This window comes from Pinus tabuliformis, chromosome X (genome assembly GCF_031772625.1).
Source record: "Pinus tabuliformis cultivar Carrire ecotype Pingquan chromosome X, CPIR1, whole genome shotgun sequence".
Classification (NCBI taxonomy): domain Eukaryota; kingdom Viridiplantae; phylum Streptophyta; class Pinopsida; order Pinales; family Pinaceae; genus Pinus; species Pinus tabuliformis.
Genome location: NC_142308.1, coordinates 338,995,566 through 339,015,170, shown reverse-complemented (window position 1 = coordinate 339,015,170; position 19,605 = coordinate 338,995,566). Strand labels below are relative to the sequence as shown.

At 36.1% G+C, this 19,605-nt stretch overlaps 1 pseudogene; it reads left to right on the top strand.

The window, feature by feature from the left end:
- Positions 1-7,322: 7,322 nt before the first annotated feature.
- On the top strand, positions 7,323-9,067 carry LOC149139848 (putative UPF0481 protein At3g02645; annotated as a pseudogene).
- The last annotated feature ends 10,538 nt before the right edge of the window (positions 9,068-19,605 follow it).

Genomic DNA, 19,605 nt, shown 5'->3' with positions numbered 1-19,605 from the left:
TCATCCATTGGTGAACTTTTCCTTCTGCATGTGCTCCCTTCGTTCATCCCATTCATCGTCGCGCCATGTTTGTTTGTGTACTTGTACCTGCAGTCACTCATGACGAGATGATATCAAATCCAAAACCTCCTAGTCTACCATGATTCATTATCATTTCGGATGCAGGTGATCGAGAGAGGTAATAAGGTTGCGAGGCGGGATGGAAGCTTCGGGAACTGCGCAAGAGTCACTGGGTGATGAAGATGGGAAAACCGGATCGGGAGTGTCTGTCTGCAGGGTCTGTCTCAGCTGGTAGACAAAACTGTGCAGTTTTTGAGAGGAACAGTTTGGGCTACAGGAAGGCTGGGCAGGCCAAATATGTGCAATTTCCGGAACAAGCAGGCAATGGGAGCTTGGCAGCCAAAACTACACAATTCCTAGAGGGAACTGGTAGTTGTCTGCCTGGACACTGGCAGCAAAAACTGCGCAATTCCTAGAGGGAACCAGTAGTCAGCTGCCAGGAAAAACTACATTGATGCTGGGAGGCTGGCCTGCTGATCACCTCTGCACAATTTCTGAGCTGAATGGACTGCTGGGCAGCAGAGGGCTTGCTCATGAAAACTACGCAATTTTCTTGCTGAGCAGCAGGTCAACTGTCGAGAAGTCTGGCTGGAAAAACTGCGCAATTTTCTGAAGGAGACAGGGACGGACACTGGGTGTCTGTCCGGCCTGTCTATGCAATTTTCCCAGTCAGAAGAGTGGGCAAGGTCTACATCCTTTGTGCAATTTTTGAGGGGAGTCAGTCCCATGGGTGGCTTCGAGGTCAAACTCTCCGGTTGAACAACATGAAGGTTGATTGATTTTCTTGTGAGTAATGCAGCTTGAAATGGCTTGCTTGGTGCTTATGCATTGTTCTAGGGATTGTCGATCGAGTCGATAGTGGGGTGATGCTCCAGCTATCATAGGGCATTTTGGTCATCAAAACTTCACCAAAATGACTAAGTGTGTGAATGAGTGAAAGATGCATGCATGATCTTGCAAACACACAATTTCATGACTTGATGACGAGATGACTCAAACCATCCAGACACACATGCTCAGAATGACTGACTGACGGTGTGAGAAACAAGCACGACACTTGTGATTGATCGTTGGTTGACAGTGACAACGCTTATGCGACAATGTGTGTGACTCTGTGTGTGAGTGCAATAAATGTTTACATAGCGAACACAACATGTACACTTGAAGCAAAGACTTTGAGCATGACCAAAACATGTTTGCAAGCATGACATTGACCTCAGCATGGAAAAACTTAGGTGAAATTATCAAGCAAGGTGGGAATGAAGACTCACACGAGCTCACAAAGTGAACCCGAGCATGTGCACTCATCAAGTGAAACTCTCAAGGGAGACTCCGAAGTTGGGTGCAGGCCAAAATTTTGGAGGGTGGTTGTAGCCCCTACAACAGGAGTATATGGAAAAGATACATAATATTTATCTCTATTCCAAAAGGAATTTGGTGCTTATGAAGTGCATTCTTTCATGGTTTTCTCATAAATTACATCTAGCATTTCTTTGTACCCTCCATCTTATTCAAATCATTAGAGGTTATTTAAGAACTAGTCCCATGGGACTTCTATTGTTTTTTTATACTCTTAATTTTCCTTTACATAAATAATGGGGCCTATATTTTCATTGTACTAGTGTGGAATTCAAAAAAATTTCCTTTATTATTTTTACTAGATCAGCTAGTTCTAGGAATTCCAACCCTAATATAAAATCATCACTGATATGGTTCACACAATGGAATTAAATATTAAAGTTATGATCTCATACCTTTATTGGGAAATTTTGTGTCAGCCCTTGGATTGGTACATTTCCCCCATCTACAGATTTTCCCATTACTGTAGGTTTTTCCCAACAAAATTTTTGGATCACCTTTCTTCTTAGTACGTTAAGTTAGCATCTAGAATCAATAAGAAAATCTATCTCATATCACTTTACTTTTCTCCTCCAAAAGCTAATAGTGATGGTTGTATTTCTTTTGGGGAGTTTGAATATTCAAAATTAGAGCTTTCTAATCTACGAGATTCTTATATCTTTTCTCCATTTGGGAACTTCCTTCTATATGATTTATGAGTCTATAATAATTCTTCGTAGATTCATGTCAACTCATATTCTAATGAATTATTATTTTCTACTCTTACTCCTTTGACTTCAATTTTAGTTTTCTGATATTTTATTGTCTTCTTGAGTAATTATTGTTCTTTGATCTATATCTTTAAAATCCTTTCTCTATCATTTATGAAAATTTTCCTATCATGATGGATATACCTATAATCAATATACAATTTAATTGGATCATACTTATTGGATGAAGCCTTCCAAGCAGTTCCTTTTGCAAACTGCTTCTTTTGTGAAGAAGAAATTTGTCTTCATAATTGATATTTTTTGCTTCTCAGATTTTCTCTTTCTATATAGTTCCATGTAGGAGTATTTTTCAATTCTTGTTCAATTTCTTCTTTTCTTTGCTTTGGATTTCTTAAATATTTGGTTCTAAACATGCAAAATTCAAACTTTGGTTGGAACAAACAATCTTTTTTAGCCCCCGAATTTAATGCATCGTGGTCACTAAATTGTTCCCTGGCCCTCATAATGGAGGTGGGGGGGAATAATATGCATATCATAATATTAATATGATTTTCATATTATCTCCTCCTAGCACCACATTCATAATGAGTTTGGGGGAGATAACATGTCAATCATAATATTAACATGATATGCATATTATCTTCCCCCACCCTCATAATGGGGTGGGGGTAATTATATGAAAATCATAATATTAATATGATTTTCATATTATCTCCTCCCAAACCCACTCTCATATTGAGGTTGGGGGATATAACATGTAAATAATAATATTAATGCGATATGCATATTATCTCCCCCCACTCTCATGCCCATTTTAAGGGTGGGGATGAGGAAGTTAATATGCATATCATATCAATATTATGATTTACATATTATCTCTGGCCACCACCACCCTCGTTAAAGAGGGTGATGGCTATGGTGGGGGGAGATAATATGAAAATCATAATATAAATATTATTTTTATGTTTTACACATTATCTCCCTCCACCGCCAACCCCATTAATAAGGGTAGGGTCAGGGTGGGGAGAGGATAATATGCATATCATATTAATATTATGATTTACATATTATCTCCACCTAACCCCACCCCCATTAATGAGGGTGGGGGTTAGGGGAAGACAATATGTAAATCATTATATTAATATGATTTGCATATTGTCTTCCTCCATCCCCACCCTTATTAATGATGATAATGGAGGTAGTGGTGGGGGAATATTAATATGCATATCATATTAATATTATGATTTACATATTATCTCCACCTAACCCCACCCCCATTAATGAGGGTGGGAGTTAGGGGACGATAGTATGTAAATCATAATATTAATATGATTTGCATATTGTCTTCCTCCATCCCCACCCTTATTAATGATGATAATGGAGGTAGTGGTGGGGGAATATTAATATGCATATCATATTAATATTATGATTTGCATACTATCTCCCTTCATCCCCACCCTAATTAAGGAGGGCCATGTTGGGGGTTGAGGAAGATAATCATATTAATATTATGATTCACATATTTTTTCCCCTCATCCTAACCCCATTCCTACCCTCATTAATGTGGGTGATGATGGGGGTGAGGGGACGTAATATGCAAATCATAATATTAATATGATTTGTATATTAGATAATATGGGGAAAGACAATATGCAACTCATAAGATAATATTATGATTTACATATTATCTCCCCTCAACCTCATCCTATTAAAATGATTTTCATGTTATCTCCCTCTACCCTCACACTCATAAGAAGTGTTGGGGTGCAGGGAGATAATATGCAGATCATATTGATCATATTAATAATATGATTTTCATATATTTTCCCACCACCCCACCTTATAATTAATGAGTGTAGCGGTAGGGGGAGATAATATGTAAATCATAATATTAATGTGATATGCATATAGTCTCCCATCACTCACACCTTAATAGTTAATGAGGGTGAGGGTGGGGTGTGGGGTGTAGGTGAGATAAAATGAAAATCATAATATTAATATGATATGCATATTATCTCCCCCTACCCACACCATAATAGGTCGGGAGAGACAATATGCATATAAATGTCATATCAATATGTATCATACTAGGCATGTGGGTCCACGATATTGTAACAAAAGTTATTTATAAGTTAAGAATTTCCATGATAAAATGTGGATCAATCTTTATGGTTAATAATATTATTACATGTTTTTCAAAATATATATATGTTTTAACCCATATATTATTTTTTTTTAATAATAATAATAATAATTTAAATTTAAATTGAAGTTATACTTTAAACTTTGAGGTCAAAATGAACTTCAAAACAAAAAATTAATAACAAAATTAAATTTAAAAGAACCAATTAGATTCAAGATGATAATGTTTATCCGAGATGAAAATATTTTGGAGGGAAATAAAGAAAACTATTCTTTTTAATTGTATTTTCGGCTTATCTTATTGTAGGTTTACTCAAATGTCATGTGTAAACCTACAAGGAGATAAGCCAAAAGTACAATAAAAAAGTAGTTTCATTTTTTTGCTTTAAAAATTAATATCTTATTTTGTTATTTTTCTTAGGAGCCAAATTCCCTTAATATATGATTTTTTAAAATATGGACAATGCTAGATGCATCATGGAGTAGGTGTTTTGATGTTTAACATGGATTGCTAGTAATTTAATTTATATGGCTACACTAGTACTATGATTTTATATTATCTCTTGAGCCCCATAAAAATGATGATAAAAATAAAAAAACATAATATGCACATCATATAATAATATAAATATACATATTAGATATAATATATCTAATATGAATATCATAATAATATTGTGATTGGTATATTATTTGCTTCACTCTCATCACCCTCATTTTCATTAATAAAAATCAGATATAAACATATAATATGCCAATCATAATAAAATTATGTCATTGTGCCCACTCAATCATTCAATTTTTGTTTCCACCCTCATCCTCGTTAATGAAAATGAAGTATGGGCACACAATATGCAAATCAAATTATACTATATATAATGTCGTTGTGCCCAACCCAACCGTTCAATATAATGTCGTTGTACCCAACCCAACCATTCAATTTTTGTTTCCATGTATACCATGTTAGCTAACAACATTAATTTTTCCATATATTTTATCTTAAAAGACTTTATAATCTCATGTACAAGTGACATGTTAGTTATCCCATTAATTTTTTTGATATATTTTTATGATAAAAGACTTTATAATATCAAGCATAGGCCAACAATAATTATCTATTAGGTTTTGAAATTCTATTTAAACTTTTCATGCGATTTAAAATTGTTATCCGTAATTTTTTTCTTATAAATTAATATAAATATGGAATAAATTTATATAAAATATAAGTATATAATTTATACAAAATATTTTCTTGAAAAATCACAACAATTTTAATGTAAATAAGTTTCAAATTTATGAGAAAGAATTTTTCAGCATAATCACATGAAGTCTCAATTCAATATACATTATCATGTGATTTACGCCGAAAAATTCTCTCATAAACTTGATATGAATCACAAAATTTCAATTCAACAATTGGATCTCGGCAAGGAATAGCTATTACAATTAAGGTTCATCAATGACAAATACATTATCATGTGATTTACCCGGAATTTTTTTTCTCATAAACTTGATATAGATCACAGAAACCTCAATTCAACAAGTTTCAAATTATTTATTATGATTTATTATCAACATATAAAATTTAATATTTTATTTATTTATTTTTATATTAAAATTTTAAATAAATATTATATTTATTAAATCTAATAAATATTTTATTTTTATTTTATTAAAAAAACCTTAATTTTCCTTTTTATTATGATCCATTTCCGAAAAGACATTTACTCGTTGTGTATATACTTTATGGAATGCCTACGGATATTTGAATTCTTGATTATCTTAACAACTTCTTTTAAGTTCGCGTACAAGATTCTGCCACGTAGATGTGGTCATTAATCCCGATTGAAATGGACTGTCATCAAGGTATTCGCGTAGATTCTACTGAGGTTGTCGTCATTAATTTTTTTAGTTGAGATGAGTGACATGAAAGGGTCTAAATGGACTGTCATAAAGGTATTCGTCTACATTCTATTAAGGTTGTGGTCGTTAAGTTTTTAGTTGAGATTCTATTAAGGATGTGGTCATTAATTTTTTAGTTGAGATGAGTAATATGAAAAGGTTTATGGGTACTTAAATATAGAGATGTTGTATTTATCAGATACAAATTAATTGGTTTTTTTGCAAATTAATGGGCTTTTATGTGATATTTACGGAATGATTTTTTAATTTATTTTTATTAATAAAAAGTTTTATTTATAAAATATAAATTAGTTTTTTATTTTAAAATTCAGTTATTATTTAATGATTAATTAAGAATTATTGAGAATTAATGAGAGGTGAAAATGGAAGTAATATAAAAAAATTATGTGTAGTTTAATTAATAGATAATATGTTTTTTATTAATTTTTTGGTGAATTTTAATCAAAATTTAATAAAGATTTAAAAAATTGATTATAAATTATTTAATTTGTAAAATTCAAGTTTCTTTAAATTTTGGTTATCTTAAATTTATTTATACATTTAAAAATATATTTTAAATAATAAAATTTTCCCAATTTTATTTGAAATTTTTTTAATAATTTTTTTTTGATAATCTTAAATTTATTTATACATATATTTTAAAAAACAAAATTATCACAATTTTATTTGAAATTATATTTAGTAAAAAAATGTTCATCATTAAACTGGCCCCAAAAAAATTATTGTTATTAATTCTGTAGTGATGGAAGCAGTATAAAAGAGATTATGGTTCTTAATTTTTTATTGGTTTTTCTCAATTTCTTGTGTTTGTTAATGCAGTTGTCTATAACGCGCCTTTTTGAAAGCTTTTCCTGCGGTTTTTCCGGTGAAAATCTGGCAGCAATTTATTGGAATGGCAAGTTTGATAGCTACTTTCTGCACAATCAAAGCGTCCCAGGGGTTTTTCAGGGTGATGAATCCAAATATGCAGTTAAAAAACCATAACAAATCATGATTTATAGAAAACTCCTTTATTCCTCGTTGACAATAGTGATATGACAAAGTGGTGATGAGTGCGTGACTAAACTGACTTTTTATTGTCTAGAAGTATCGCCAGAGAGTGCATAAAATTAAAGTAGTTCTATTATTTGGGTGGGAGTTGGGTGAGACGAAATACCATTTCTGTGTGGCGTGCTCCATCTGAAATATTTTGCGAATCAGAGGTCGATTCTGATTCCGCTCTTCAGCGGGAAGATGGCGCAATCAGTTAGAAGCGGCCAATCAAGTTTACCATCTAAATATCAAGTGAAGGACCGTGAAGTCTGGAAGGAAGAAGCAACATGCGGCAATGGTATTCCACAGGAATACTTTGTTGATCGCAGGATACCGTCCGTTGTGACAATATTTAGATATCCTAATTTCCTCAAAGACTCGAAAAGCGAGAAAGCTTATGTCCCTCAAGCTGTTTCGCTGGGTCCCTATCATTCCAGTAGAGCCAATCTTTCTGGAATGGACGATCACAAAAAGAGAGCCCGGCATAGAATGATGACCAGGTTCAATATTAAGCACGGTAATCATCCACATAATAGAGAACTCTACAATAGCGCAAGTGGTAAGATCAGCCAGGATGAGGAAGCAGTGTGGAACAACTACGAAGAGAAATTCGCTGATAAGTCATGCGATTTGGTTTTGGACGGTTGCTTCCTTCTAGAAATATTGAGGACTCTGGTGGAGACGAGCGAATCTGGGAAGGTAGTTACTATGAACCTATTTTTGAGAGGAGAAAAATTCAATTTACTGGATTCGATATACTGAACGACATTTTGAAGGTTGAAAATCAGATCCCCTTGATAGTTCTCCGAAAACTACTCCAATTGGAGTTCAACTCGGTCGATACAGCCGACAATTTTCTTTTCGAAGTGCTGGTGAGAACTCCAGGGACCAAGTTCTACCCTTTCGATTATGATATGGAACAATGGTCGTGGCCGCAACCAGTTGAACAAGTTCATCATTTTCTGGGTTTGTTGTACAGACTCATTGTATCTCCGCCTTCCAATGATGGTGACGAGCGTGCAATTCAAATCGACGACAACGGCAAACAAAAATCAGGGAAGGTTGATAGATGCATCCCTACTGCAGTACAATTGAGTAATGTTGGTATCAAATTTCAGCGATGCAATGGAGGCATCAAGAAAATTGATTTTAATCCGCGCAAAGCCACAATTTATCTTCCTCCAATCAATGTCACGGATCACACAGAGGTACTCTTCTGTAACTTAATCGCCCTTGAGCTATGCCAGGCATCTGGGGATAATTACGTTACCTCTTACCTGAGTTTGATGGACAACCTGATCGACACAAATGAAGACGTGGCTGTGCTAAGCAAGGTGAAATCGTCAAAAAGTACCTTGGGAGTGAGGCAGAGGTTGCCGAGCTCTTCAATGGTCTATGCGAAGGAGTCTCTCTGCCCCCGGAAGATGTCTTCGAAAAACTGCACCATAATGTGATGCAGCACTACAAAAGTAAGTTCAAGGTCTGGTTTGCCCACTTCATTAAGGACTATTTCTCATCCCCTTTGAAAATTCTAGCTTTCTTGGGGGCAATCCTTGCACTGGTGCTCACCTTGCTGCAGACCATCTAATCCATACTCGCATATTATAAGTAGCATCTCCATTGTTTTATCTTTTCCCGCTGAATGTCTTTTATAAGGGTATAGTATAGGGACATTTCTGGTCATTTATATATATGATATGTAGACTTCATTATATGACTTTTGGGTGTAACCAAATTAGTTTGTATCGTGTTGTAGCCTTGTTGGGCATTATGTAGCCTTGTAGCCTTGGCAAACAGCAAGATGCCTTTATGTGGGCATTTATTCAAGGTATTTGATGATGATTAGGAATCGTTTATTGCTTATTTATATTACTGACCTGTGAAACTTGTTTTGCCGTTAGGGTTTTGGGTAGGGAATCTGTCAATACATAGTGCTTATTGTGGCACTATGTATTATGGTGGCAAATAATAACCATGATATATTATTGAGTTAATGATTGGAATGGGAATACTGTAATAATAAAAAATTCGATGAATGATTGGAATGGAAATAATATAATATGATAAAATATGATAAAAGGAAAAACATAAATAACCATTATACGGTATCATTCGTTCAATTTTTTTATGGTGATCATATTTATTTAAAAAACTAAAGCAGAAGTAAAATAAAAATAAAAAAATAATCATTAATTTACTACACTGTTTATTATTTATCTTAAATACCACAAGTAATTATGACATGGGCCCTGTCCAATCTGTTTTGCAATTTCTGACACAGGACATTTATATCGTCGTTAGCTTCGCCATTAGGTAGGGTTTGTAGGACATGCAGGGCAACGGTGTGACTTGACTAGTCGAATTCAATGGCTAGATATTTCCGCACCATTTCGAAACACTTGGCAGCATCTTCAATACAGCCTAGAGATGCTGTGAGTCTTTGGGTGTTGTTTACCCAGACCATAATTTTGGGTATTCAAAAATCTTCAAAGTTTATAGTTTGTAATCTCATTTCTAAAATTTTCTGCTAAAATTTATCTAAATTTTGACATAATTTTCATTTTTTTTGTTTTAAATTTATTTCAAAATTAGTTAAGTCATTTTTACCATTTTAATTAATTAAAAAATATTATATGAACAAGTCTTGTGTAAATGAATTATGGTTTTTGAGTATGTGGTATTTGATAAGTAATGAAATTCTCACAAAATTGAAATGAATTTCCATAGTTAAGAAACTTGTTTTATATATATATATATATATATATATATATATATATAACTTTTATATTAATTATTTTTCTAAGCAGCATAGACCCATCTTTAGACTGGATCTACCAATAGTCTTTAGTCTGGATCTACCAAGAGCTCAGAGTGTTCAAATCTTTACTTAGTAGATCCACAATAAAGATGGATCTATGGACCTATGGTGATTTAATTCCCCCCTTTAAATAGGCTACATTCCACATTAATACCATGGGTCAATACCATTGATTCTCAAAACCATGTGCCATCTTTATTTTTGTAATAATGTTTTTTTGCATTGTATTAATAATAATTTGGCCCATAGGCTTCACCTAAATAAAACTCATTTTTGAGTGTTGGCAAATATAAAGTGAATTATCTAAAAAAATGTTTTATTTATTTACCATAACTCTGTTTTTTAATATTTTTATTAATTTACCATACCTCTTTTATAAATATGGTATTTAGCCCATGGTATTAAAATGGTATTTGGCCCATAGGCTTCATCTAACTAAAACCTCTTTTTTGAGTGTTCCTAAATATAAAGAGGTTTATGGACTAAATATAAAAAGAGGTTTTATTTATTTACAATACCTTTAGTTTATTTATATTTGGAGTAAGTATAAAAAGAGGTTTTATTTATTTGCCATACCTCAAGTTTATTTTTATTTTTATTTATTTACCATACCTATTTTTTTTTGTTGTCTCTTTATATTTTAAATTTATATTGTGTTTATACACTACTACATCAAGGGTACTTTAATTACATTTTTTTTAACACAAACGAAATCTTTTGTCTTAAAAAGTCACTTTTTATTTTAGTTATTTTACATTAAAGTTTAATATCACAAAAACAGTTTGAGACAAAAGTATTTTAAGGCTAAACTTTATATTCAAGACAAAAACACTTTAAGACAAAACTTTAAGTTTAAGACAAAAAACGAGCATGAGACAAATATATTTTAAGACAACTTTATATTAAGACAAAAATAATTTGAGATAAAAATATTTTAAGACAAAATTTTATATTTAAGACAAAAACAATTTGAGACAAAGATATTTTAAGACAATTTTATATTTAAGACAATGACCACTTAAATGAAACTCTTTTAATACAATTATCAATTAAGACAAAAACATATCAATTTAAGACAATATTAACTAACAACTACAAAATTGACTCTCGCAGTGCACCCTAAGTCACTAGCTTCAAGGCTACTACTGTCTCGCACCTATAGCAAGGTTTTTTTTTCACTTACCATTTAGGTTATCTTATATAAAGACAACGATTTGCTGGGCTCTTCGTTTTGTGGGGGTAACCGACTCCAAAGAACACGACAACTTTTCCTTGCAAGATTTATTGGACAACAATTCCACTTTTGTCCCTTTGATCTTTGTTGAAATGATTAGAGACAATTTGTTTGTCATTGCATTCGGCGAGTGAGTCACTTTGGTGCTTACTATTGCAAAGTAGTTGATAAACTAACTAAACTGTAGACTCCTTCTCATGGTTATGTGATTAAGCCCCGAGTTTAAATTATCCTTAATATGCATCCCCTTAGACTTTGGATCTATCTCATCAAGATAATCAGCTGCAAGAAAGATTGCAATGTGGCCGGCTTACAATTAGGTGGGGAGTTGAAGTCCTTCATTTTTCAGTCATCATTAAACACACAAATTGATAAGTGTACATTGCTTATGTGTATTGTCGTATCGAGTGTGATGAATCTTGTTACATTGTGAATGGTGCAATATCTTGCGTGTTTGTAAATGTAAATGAATGTTTGAGTTTTGACGCTCACTATGTCTTCGTGATTAGAATGATGTCATGTATGCATATGAATTTTAAAGTGTTCCTAGAATATGCTATTCATTATTATGTGCATGGTGAATGTGCAATTATGTGTTCTTCATATTCAATCAATTGATTTCAAAATTTATGGGTATACTTAGTTTAGCCAATCCCTACACTAGTTATTCTGTCAAAACTAAGAATTTAGGTATCAAGAATTAGGCCATGAGTCTCCTTGAAACTACAAGAGTGCAGGCGCACAACAGTTGTAGTTCTTCTTTATGGACCTAGCCTAGGTTTCTTTTTAATTCATATACACTATGTTTTCGAGGTCGAGAGGAAGTGGGAGAACATAATGTTGCTGACGTGTTAGCAGGTCCAACACCTTGTGGGCATTGGTGAAACCACACCCTAGTGGAACCATGTTGTGTGTATAGACACCAACCATAATCCATCGACCCGAGTGATCAAATCTAAGGTAAGGGTAGGGTCTATACACTTGGCCAAATGTTTTATTTTTTTATTTTAGGTGAGAATCTTAAAGGCCAAGAGTGTGGTCCAAGCAAAAATAGGAGTGTTGGGAACATTTTTAGCTTCCCATCGCTTAGATATTTATATCCTACAACACCCTAAGAGTGTAAAAATTAATATAAATTTGCTACTACTGATGTATTCGAACTGAAAGCAAGAGATTAGATTTTTCCTCTAATATTTTGCGAAATGGAAATCACAATTTAGAAACACATGCAATGACATGTAACCATAAAATTATTTATAGGGAAACCCAACAGGGAAAAACCCTTCCATTGCTTTTCATTAATCATATGATAATGAGAAACTATTACAATGTCTTGCTTCAATCTTGAAGCACACCCTGCACTATAAACTTGTTCTCCTATTGATTATCCTACTCTCTTGCTTCAATCTTGAAGCACACCCTGCACTATAAACTTGTTCTCCTATTGATTATCCTACTCTGGTGTAATATCCCTAACCCGGAATATTCCTCAAACCCCAGCAAAATATCAACTAGGAAAACGCACAAGTGGTATAGTACCCGAGAAAATCACGGAGATATAATGACAAAGATATAATAGTAGTGTAGCAACAATAATGAACATATGGAATATAAACAGATACACACGAAATGCAGCGAGAAATGCTAAGCCATTTTATTACTGAGTTAAGGAATGAGTACAGAGGTGATCAGAAGGAAGGCACCTCGACTTGCACAAGGCAAGTGAAGAAATACACTCAGAATAACAAAGGAATGGCCTCACACTGATCTACGTCCCAGCTGCTGGAAAATTGTCGTGTTACAGCTCCTAGAAATCGAATGAGGATTTGGGGATGCTCCCCTCCTTAGAAAAGGTTGAAACTCTGGAATCAGACTCTACTCAAGAAACCCAGAAAAACCCAGAAAGTTTTTCTGAAATGGCCGACCCCCGAAAATCACTCCCTTGGGGTTCTGCGCAGTTCCCCAAAGACGCTGATGAAACTGCTGCTGAAATGCTAATGAAACTACTACTACTGGAATGCCAATGGAAATACCTTGCTCAAGCAGGCACTCGAAGTCCCCCAGGGCTAAGGGTGAGATCTCCGAATGGAGACACTCAATGCACTAAACAGTGTTGCAAACTAGCTAAATAGCCAGTGTTCTCTAAGTCGAAATTACTATCACAAATGCTTATAACCGGAATGATCAAAATGAGGGGGCTCCTATATTCTTTATAGCCTTTGCCTCTCTCAATCCCAAGGCTCACCTCCTCCTGCGCGATTCCTCTCTTGCCATGCGTTTCTTCCCCCCTACGCAGTCCCTCCATGTGTCTGCGTGGGCTCCATTTCTGCGTCCCCCTTTGGCCCCCTTGGCTTCCCTTTAAGTCACAACGTTGTGCTACTAGGAAGTGACTTTTTATTCTAAAAGTGAGTTATGTCCCTCATCCTCACTTTTTTTATTTACAAATAACTATAGAAGGCAAAATTGAACAAAATCGAATTTTCCAATTAGCCATGGCTAATTAGGAATATTACAGTCTCCCCCGGCAAAATGTTGCTTGTCCTCAAGCAACTAAAATGATGGATGCTGCAAGATCTTCTCACACTCCCAAGTGGCATCCTCATCTAGCAAATTCTTCCACCTCACCAAGAATTCTCGGACCATCCTGCTCCGCAGCTGCCTTTCCCTGGTATCAATGATAGCCTTCAGCTACAATACCAAATGCCCCTCATCATCCATGGGTGGTTGCTCATCTGTCACTGTCACCTGCTACCCCAATTCCTTTTTCAGGCATGATACATGAAAAACGTTATGAATCTTGCTGCCTTGGGGCAGCTCCAACTCATATGCAACCTATCCAATCCTGTGTATCACCCTGTATGGCCCATAAAAGTGGGGCTTGAGCTTCTTAGCCCCCCCTTCTACTTCAGCGATGACTGTCAGTATGGCTATAATCATAGGTAGACCATATCCCCTACCTCGAACTGTCTCTCCACCCAACCCCTGTCGGCATACAACTTCTGCTGGTTCTGCATTGTAGCCATGTTATCCTTGAGAGCTCAGGGGATATCCTAACTCTCTTGGATCCAAATCTTGGCTCTAGGAGCCTTTCTATCACCAAACATCACGTCAACAAAAGATAAAGGATGATACCCATATAAGGCATAGAATGGTGACATACCAATGGACATGTGATGTGAAGTATTGTAGCAGTACTCCCCTAGATGCAGCCACTTCAGCCATGCTCCTTGCTGCCCACTGACATAATTACGCAAGTAGCCCTCCAGCCACTTGTTAACTATCTCTGTCTGCCATCCATTTGTGGGTGATAACTGGTACTCGGTGTCAACTCTGTCCCCACCAACCGGAAAAGCTCTTGCCAAAACCCGCCCATGAAACTGTTGTCCCTATCACTGACTGATCCAGATTTAAACAAGAACGCAATAGATTACAGAGATAACCATAAATACAGAGATGCAATAACCATAAACCCAGAGATGCAGCGGAAATAATGCTTCATTTCATTAATGGAAAATACTGAAATATGCTTACAACCAGAAATGGAAATAAACCAGCTGGGGTGATGGTAGCTTATCTCTGAGAAGAGATGTGTGACTACCTACCTCTGAACTGTTCTGAAATGTGTTACAAGGAGGCTCGAAGGCCTATTTATTGTTGAGAAACAATGGAAAACCCTTCACATCCCAAAACCTAACCCTAGAAGATGAAACGCCAAATTGTGGGCCCCGTTTGGGTAAATTGGTACATCAATTTTCCGGGGTCGTAACTTTGGCATACAATCTCCGTTTGACGCGTACGATAGCTCGTTAGAAAGATCTATTCGAGTACTACCACTTTGGGAAGCAACATTGTTCTTGCCCCAGATTCCCAAAAAAACGTCGTTTAGGGCCTCAAAACAGCTCCGGAAGTTCACAACCCGAAAAACTGCTAAAAATAGTAAATTGTGCTACAATTTAGGAAACTGAAAAGAGTGAAAGAGACATTTGTGGGGGTCTAAATGGGATAGGTGGGTGGCCACCAAAATCCACCTGGATCACTGACAATGGTCTTAGGAAGACCATGTAGCCTAAAAATCTCTCTGAAGAACAGCTCGGCCACCTATGCTGATGTATAGTGTGCGGATATGGAAAAAAAATGTGCGTACTTTGTCAGTCGATCAATGACGACAAAGATTCAATCCTTGCCCTGTACCATGGGCAACCCTGTGATGAAGTCTATCGAAATACTCTCCCATTTCCCCTCCAGAATGGGATGAGGCTGCAATAAACCCGCGGGATGGCTCATCTCTCCCTTGTTCCTCTGGAAAACATCGCACTCTCGGATGTGCTGGAGTACGTCCTCCTTGAGGCCCTTCCATGAGAACCTCTCTCTAATGGCCTTGTAGGTTTTGGTAAACCCCTGATGTCCTGCCAAAGGTAAATCGTGTGATGCCTGGAGTATCTTCTTCTTGAGCTGATACCCCTCAGTCAAGAAGATCTAGTCCCTGTAATAGATGATCTCATCGACCACCCTGTACTTGTCATCTGCCACCTGCCCATCCAGGACCTCACATGCAAACCTGTCCTTGGAGTACTCTACTAAGAGTCGAGTCCTCCAGTCTGTATCCAAGCTCATAAGAGACAACGTGGCTGGTCTACGTGAAAGGGCATATGCTACCACGTTGTTCTTACCCTTGACATACTCAATGTCAAAGTCATATGCTTGGATCTTACTGATCCACTTTTGCTGCCTCTCCTGTAGCTGCTTCTGCTCTAAAAAGAACCTGAGGCTATTGTGATCAGTCCTCACCCTGAACCTATTACCCACCAAATACTGCTGGTACTTAGCCAATGCATGCATGATGGCCAACATCTCCTTGTTGTATATAGAATACAACCTCTCGTGCGGAAGGAGCTTCCGGCTCTCAAAGGCTATAGGGTGACCTCCCTACATCAATACTGCACTGATCCACTCTCCCGACGCATCACACTCCAAAACAAATGGCTGCGTGAAATCTGGCAATGCAAGAACTAGGCAGCTGCTCATAACCTCCTTGAGCCTATCAAAGGCTCGCTGCGTTGTAGCTGGCCAGCTGAAAGCCCCCTTCCTCGTCAAATCTGTCAGGGGTGTAGCAAGTTGTGAGAAACCTTTAACGAACTTCCGGTAGTAAGTACAAATGCCAATGAATCCTCGAAGTTCTATCATGTTTCTCAGCTCTGGAATTCTCTGATGGCCCTGATCTTTTCCTCGTGGACCCTCACTTCATCCACCCCTATGATGTGTCCTAGATATAACATCTCTGTCAACCCAAACTCACACTTGGAGAGTTTGGCATAGAACTACTGCTCCTGTAAGATACGCAATACTGTCTCAATGTGCTAGAGATGCTCCTCCCAAGTCCTGCTATAAATGAGAATATCATCGAAGAATACCAACACAAACTTCCTCAAGTGACTACGGAAGATGTGACTCATGGAGGACTGAAATGTAGCAGGGGCATTGGTTAGCCCAAAAGGCATCACCAAGAACTCAAAGTGGCCATACTGACACCTGAAGGCGGTCTTGGGAATGTCCTGCTCCCTCATGCGAATCTGATGGTACCGAGATCTCAAATCAATCTTTGAGAAGTAACGTGCCCCTCTCAACTCATCCATCAACTCATCGATCCTGGGTATGGGGTACCTGTTCTTCAGGGTCTTCTTGTTCAGGGCCCTGTAGTCAATGCACATCCTCAATGTACCGTCCTTATTCTTCACTAACACCACGGAAGAAGCAAAAGGACTCGTGCTCGGTCGGATATGCCCAAGAGCCAGCAACTCCTAGATAGCCCGCTCAATCTCATCCCGATAGGCCTTGGGGTGCCTATAGGGGGTGGTAATCACGGCCTGTATGCCTTGCTTAAGCTTGATGGTGTGCTCAAACCCCCGATCTGGTGGTTGTCTTGGTGGAATCTCCCCAAACACTATGGCATACTGATCAAGGATAGACTATATCTCTGGGTGTACCATCTGCCCTGTAGTCCCTGCCTGTGATGCATGCAGCTCCACTCCCCACTCTATGTCTCCCTTTCAGAAGACTACGTCCATCCGATGAGCCGAAACAGTCTGAAGTGGATATGTGTGCTGTCCCCGTATCTTCTCATGCCTCCCTATCTTCTCATCATCCCACTCCATCTCCAGGGTCTTCCACTAAACACCCAGTATCATGTCTTTGAGGTTTCTGCGAGTTTCATTATTGTTCAGATTATCATCCGGATACATCGCATAAGGATTTTTTCATCGACATTTCGAACCAGCAATGGTGGTTCATCTTCAGGATGTGAGAGAATATTGAAACACTGGTCTTATTTTTCCACTTATATATATGGAGATGCTTAGCCGACAGATATAATTGATTTAATTATTATTTTTCCCTTTAGGTTTATGGTTAATTATATTTGTTTTAATTATCTAATTATCTAATTCTTTTTTAATTTAATTTTGATTAATTATTTTTATTTTAATTAATTTAATTTACTTTTAATTAATTATCTCTATTTTAATTATTCTAATTTTAATTCTTTTAATTATTAATTATTAATTATTAATTTCAATTTCAATTGTTGCAATTATATTTAATTATTGAGGTTTATGGTTAATTATATTTGTTTTAATTATCTAATTATATAATTATTTTTTTAATTTAATTTTGATTAATTATTTTTATTTTAATTAATTTAATTTACTTTTAATTAATTATCTCTATTTTAATTATTCTAATTATAATTCTTTTAATTATTAATTATTAATTTTAATTTCAATGGTTGTAATTATTGATAATTAGTTTTGATTATTTACTTTAATTAATCTTATATTTAGATAATTAGAAAATCATATTTATTTTCTAATTATCTATTTATTTTAATTAATCTTACATACATTTATAGATAATAAATAAATAGATAATTAGAAAATAAATATGATTTTCTAATTATCTAAATATAAGATTAATTAAAATAAATAATCAAAACTAATTATCAATAATTAAATATAATTACAACAATTGAAATTAAAATTAATAATTAATAATTAATAATTAAAAGAATTATAATTAGAATAATTAAAATAGAGATAATTAATTAAAATTAAATTAAATTAATTAAAATAAAAATAATTAATCATAAAACTAAAGGGAAAAAGAATAATTAAATCAATTATATCTAATTAACCATAAAACTAAAGGGAAAAAGAATAATTAAATCAATTATATGTGTCGGCTAAGCATCTCCATATATATAAGTGGAAAAATAAGACCAGTCTTTCAATATTCTCTCACATCTTGAAGATGAACCACCATTGTTGGTTCGAAACGTCGATGAAAAAATCCTTATGTGATGTATCCGGAAGATAATCTGAACCCAGTATCATGTTGGTGTCCGGAATATCGACCACGAAAAAGTGGTTAGTCAATGTGTAGGTTCCCATCGTCATTGAAAGCTATGGAACATAATGAGCACACGTCATGGTCTGATCTCCTGGGACCAAGACTGAAAACCCATCGAAGCTCTCTGTCTGTATACCTCTCCGCTCAACCATCTGGGCATCGATGAAGTTGTGGGTCTCCCCACTGTCAACCAAAACTGATACTCTCTGGCCATGTACTGTCCCTCGTATGCGTAGCATCAGATACTTGGGAACTCCTCACAATGCTGCAAGGACCCCTCCGGTGGGTGCAAAAGATGCACCACTTGCTACTGGCTGTGGTGGTGGCAAAGGACCCTGTAAAGCATGGTTATCTCCTGCCTCCACATCATCCTCGTCATCCTCCTCTCCACTGCTCTTGGAGAAGACCTCAATAAAATGTGCTTTACCAGCAGCACATCTATGTTCGGGTGCCCATGGCTCCTGACAGGTGAAGCACAACCGCTTCTTTTTTAGCTCCCTCCTAGCATCATCGTCAAGCTGTACTCGTCCTGGATTCCCTTTGGAGTTGGAACCCTCACATCCTTCCCCTTAGACTGGAAAGTCTGTCTCTGAGCGTAAGGTGTCTGGGTCCTGGGTAAGGCATCCTGTAAGTCCCGGGTCCTGTTGATAGTGTCCTAGAGTGTGGCTGGTCTAGTGGATCGGAATAAACCCCGAAGTAGCTCTGCTAACTCCTCAACATACATATAGACCCTCTGTGTCGTGGATAGGTTTGGCACCATCACAGAGACCCTCAAGAAATCTATAATGTAGGTCTCTAGGCTCCCTCTCTGTTTGAACCTTGTCAGCTCAACAAAATGCTGCTCTGGATCCTTCCGATCAAATCGCTCCATGAGTCTCCTGGTAAACTCGACATATGCTGTCACTATGGAGTGCCCTAGTGTAACC